The sequence below is a fragment of the Crotalus tigris genome, unplaced genomic scaffold, assembly GCF_016545835.1.
Source record: "Crotalus tigris isolate CLP2741 ecotype Arizona unplaced genomic scaffold, ASM1654583v1 scf7180000019079.287715, whole genome shotgun sequence".
Classification (NCBI taxonomy): domain Eukaryota; kingdom Metazoa; phylum Chordata; class Lepidosauria; order Squamata; family Viperidae; genus Crotalus; species Crotalus tigris.
In genome coordinates, this window is record NW_024097365.1 from 167,119 (window position 1) to 172,537 (window position 5,419).

Below are 5,419 nucleotides of genomic sequence, written 5' to 3' on the forward strand. Positions count from 1 at the left end.
GAGATAGTGTTGAACGTGACGCAATAATGGAGGGGCGCGGCTAGGGAGGGGCGTGGCCAAGGCTGCGCGGGGTGGATCTGGCTGGAATCCGGAGGGTTGCCCAGAACAGAATGGGGGAAAAAAAAAATAATAACGCGGTCCGCTTTCACACGGGACGGGCAGGCAGGCAGGTGAAGAAGGAAGGCCGACGGTGGCCTTGGCGCAAGGTAATAGAGTAGAGTAGAGTAGAGTAGAGTAGAGTAGAGTAGGCAATAACAATAGGAATAGGAATAGAGCTGGAAGGGACCTTGGAGGTCTTCTAGTCCAGCCCCCTGCTTAAGCAGGAGAACCTATACCGTCCCAGATAGGTGAATGTCTAAAGTAAAGCTGGTTTAGCGTCAAACTTCTTTTTGTGGCTTAGCGATGGGCTAGGTTAAGGCTTGTTGCATTTTGCAGACAGGAAACGGGGATGAATTGAGTAACCTAAGTGAAGATTTTTTAAAGAAGGGGAATATTGGTGGCTCAGGGTTGAAGGACCTCTCATTTCAAATCAAGCTTTTGTTTGAGAGGCTGTCACTCACTACCATTTGAAAGTAAGATAAGACAGGGGCCTTCAAACTTGGCCCTTTTATGACTTGTGGACTTCAACTCCCAGAATTCTAGGAGTTAAAGTCCACAAGTCATAAAAGGGTCAAATTTGAAGATCCCTGAGATAAGATAACCCTTTATTGTCACTTTTTTCTATGAACACACTGGCGGACATTTTTTAAAAAATGAAATTCCGATGCCCACTTTCAATAGAATAGAATAGAATAGAATAGAATAGAATAGAATAGAATAGAATAGAATAGAATAATAAAGAGTAGAATAGAATAGAATAATAAAGAGTAGAATAGAATAGAATAGAATAGAATAGAATAGAAGTAGAAGAATAAGGATAGAATAGAATAGAATAGAATATGGAGTAGAGTAGAGTGGAGTAGAATAGAATAGAATAATAAAGAATAGAATAGAATAGAATAATAAAGAGTAGAATAGAATAGAATAGAATAATAAAGAATAGAATAGAATAGAATAATAAAGAATAGAGTAGAGTAGAATAGAATAGAATAGAATAGTTGGAAGGGACCTTGTAGGTCATCTACAAAAAAAAAAAGAAAGAAAATATATACCTATGCACATATACACCTATACATATGATATAGATAGATGAATAGGATAGGATAGAATTAAGTGAATGGTCTTCAAAATTTAATGTTGAAAGAAAATTTTAAAATTGAATCTGCTGTGTAGTGGAAATTTACTGAGTGGAGAAACAAGCCTGTCAAAGAAACTACAATGGATGGAAGCGAGGAAATGGTAGCATAAAGGGATGAGGTAAGACAGATACATAGGCAAAAATTAGCTGGGAAAAGGAAGAACACAAGCTGCAAAAAAAAAAAAAAAAACCTTGCAAGAGGGAAGGGCTAGCCAGGGAAAACTGGCGGAATGAAATAACAGGAAAGGCAGATTAAACTGAAAAACAGTTCTCAGAAGTTATAAAAAAGGGGCCCAGAACTCAAAACAGAGAACTGAGCATGTGTAATTAACTGATAAATATTAACTGACACACCTTGCATAAATTATCTCCTAATTTTAATGTACGTATGGTGTATGATTTAGTATGTAGCAGGAAATAGGAGGAAGTTCGGAAGAGCATAACCTCATAGTACCTCAGCCAATGGGGAACGAGGAGGGATATGGTGGCCCGGACACTATTCCAGTATTTGAGGGGCTGCCACAAAGAAGCAGGGGGGAGGGGTAGCAACCCATTCTCCAAAGCACCAGAGGGCAGAAACAAGAAACAAGGGATGGAAACTAACCAAAGAGAGAAGCAACCTAGAATTAAGGAGAAACTTCCTGACAGAACAATTAACCAGTGGAACAACCTGCCTCCAGAAGCGGTGAATGCTCCAACACTGGACATTTTTAAGAAGAGACTGGACAGCCATTTGTCTGAAATGGTAGGGTTTCCTGCTTGAGCAGGGGGTTGGACTAGAAGACCTCCAAGGTCCCTTCCAACTGTTATTCTGTTATCTTTATTACTCTTATAACAACTCAAGGTGGCGAACATAATTAATACTCCTTCTTCCTCTTATTTTTCCCTTAACAACAACCCTCTGAGGTAGGCTGGTCTGAGAGAGAATGACCGGCTCAAACTCACCCAGCTGGTTTTCTTGCCTAATGCAGGACTGGAACTCAAGTTTCTTGCTTTCTAGGCCAGCATCTTAACCACCAGATCAAATTGGCTATCTTGCCATAAATCAATCCATCAGAAGAGAGCTAGAAGGGGCCTTGGAGGTCTTCTAGTCCAACCTCCTGTTCAAGCAGGAGATCCTATACCCTTTCACACAGGTGGCTGTCCACTCTCGTCTTTAAAACTTCCAGTGATGTCCTCATTGTTAGGAAGCTTCTCCTTAATTCCAGGTTGCTTCTCCCCTTGATTAGTTTCCATCTCTTGGTTTCTTGTCCTGCCCTCTGGTGCTTTGGAGAATGGGTTGACCCTCCCCCTTCTTTGTGGCAGCCCCTCAAATATTGGAATAGTGCTATCATGTCATCCCTAGTCTTCTTTTTCTTCAGACTGGCTATACATACATAACATACAAATAAATAAACCCAATTACCCACCTACCCACCAAACTGGCTCTTGCCATGACACATAGATAGATAGATAGATAGATAGATAGATAGATAGATAGATAGATAGATAGATAGATAGATAGATAGATAGATAGATACACAGACAGACAGATGGAACTCACTCCAGACTCAAACCATACACGGCTTTCTCCCAGTTGTGGACTCTGAGGTGTCTCGTAACTTGATGTTTACCCAAAAAACCATAGTACAATCCAAGCATTTGTATGGTTTCTCCCTGGTGTGAAACTTCTGATGGGACACAAGGCGGAACTGTGGTGGAACTGAAACTCCATCCTTACTTTTAAGGCCACTGTTTCTCAACTGCTTCAAGAAGTGTGGATTTCAATTCCCAGAATTCCCCAGCCAGCATGCTGGCTGGAGAATCCTGGGAGTTGAAGTCCACACGTCTTAAATTGTTAAGGTTCAGAAACACTGCTCTGGGCAAACAACAGGTTTTCTCTCCTGTTTGGTTTTTCTGATGCCTAAATAAGGTTTACACTCCAGCTGAAGCTCTTCAACATCACTGTATTTATTCGGTTTCTCCCCACTGTGAATAATTTGATATCTGGTAAGATTTGTGCTCCAACTGAAACCCTTTCTACCCTCCAAACTCATGTAGCACTTCTCCCCATTGTGGCTCTATTTATGACCTTTAAATTTTGATTCACTGCCGAAATTGTGGGCACACGCAGTGCTCTGGAGGAGCAGTGGTTAGAATGCAGTATTGCAGGCTGAATCTGCCGACTGCCAGTAGTTTGATCCTGACCAGTTCAAGGTCGACTCAGCCTTTCATCCTTCCAAGGTCGGTAAAATGAGGACCCAAATTGTTGGGTTGACACTGTAAATCGCTTAGAGAGGGCACTAGGGGACGATATACAAGTAGTCCTCAACTTATGACAGTTTGTTTAGTGACAGTTCAAAGTTACAATGGCACCGAAAAAAGTGATTTACAACCATTTTTCACACAATCACTGCAGCACCCCTGTGGTCACAGGATCAAAACTCAGATATTTGACAACTGGCTCATATTTAGGACGTCCCGACGTCACACGATCGTAAAATGGAGCAAAGTTCCCCTTACAAAGGTTTCGCTTAGAGACATATATTTTGGGTTCAAGTGTGGTGGTAAGTGGAAGACTACATGAATAAGCCTAAGTGCTATTGCTGTTGCTCCCCTCCCATTCTATTTTTTTTTTCTGACCTTGAAGCGAGGTTGTATGCAAACAGTACCTAGGGTTTAGTGTCTTGATTTTGTGTTTGCTCTCTTCCTTGCACACTCATGTGATGCTTATTTCTAACCTTTTCCTGCATCTCCTTGTTAAAACCGGGCTTGACAACAAACAGGGTAGAATGGAATGCAAAGGTGGAGACATGGTATCTAGGCAACTGAGGTGTCTTTGAGAGCCTGCAACAACAACGTCACTGATGGGCCATTCCATGTGAAGTGGTCTGATTTCAGAAAAGTGCCCTGCTCGACCAGCACGGATTTTGATGAAATTTTGTGTGTACATGCACACATGTCCCCAATGAACATTGGTAAAGTGTTATGTTTGCCGATGCAATACTTGCGGAGATATAGTCATTTGTTTGACCCCATACCACAACCTTCTACAGTAGGTATGACCCTTGAGATTCCAGCAACTTTGAGACATAATATTTCCAGCAATATTTTGTTGAGAGAAATAAAACTTGGCCATCTTGTACAACTTTTTGTGCTCTATTAAACAAAATAATAAACACATTGTCATGAGCAATCTCCATCTAGATAATTTGGAGCAAAGTTGGCCGAAAATATTGCGGCTCAAAAAAAAGTTTAAAGTTTGGCTTTTGATATCTCTGGAAGGAACGGTATGATAAATGTGAAACTTTGCGTGTAATAACTTAGCAACACAAGGTTTTCAAATATAAAATTTCATTCTCCTACTGCTTTCCAATAGTTTACAAATTGAGTGTAAATTTGACGTTTTTTGTAAAAACACCAAAATAGGGTATTTTCAGTCTGCTTTTACAAAAAAAGACCTTCTGGAAACTCTGTTAAATCATTCTCATTAGAAAGAGCATGTTTCAACCCCCCTAAAAAAGTAGGGTTGGTTTTTCATCGCTGACGTATAAAGCCCTAAAAATAGGGACAAAGTTGAGGATATCGCTATGGCAATATCACATGTATTCATTATTTTTTTTTGTCTTGTTTGTTTTATATAGACATCATTACTACTATTATATTGCGTTGGTCCATGGTGACATTGTCATTAGCAGTTCAGGCACTTGAACCAGCAACCCATCGCCATAGGGGGCACGTCCAATAGCCGTGCAACATCAGCCACGGGTAGATTTCTTGGTTCAGGATCCCAAGTCTGCAGTTTGGTTTCTTCCTCGAGGTTCCAAAGTCTTGTGTGGCTGCAACACATTTAACAAACAAAATCACATAAGTAAACACGGGCTGTTGAAAGTTGATCTAGCCATGTCCAATGATTTAACAAAAGTGGCGAAAACAAATGTGAAGCCGGGTCAAAAGATTTGCTCCAAGTGTAAAGCCAAATATGTTTCCATGGTCCAAAGCATTACGATATGGACATTTCAGACAGTTTGACCGATTTAGGGACTTCTCCATTAAAAATTTGTAAGTTGAGCAGTAGGGATAAAACTGGCTATGTGAAACGAAAAATTGAATGTGTGCAGAAAGTGGTAGCAGACAAAATAACGTTAGCCGCTAGAGTAGCAGCTGAAGATATTGGGCAAACTAATGAGTCTGCTGCTAAGG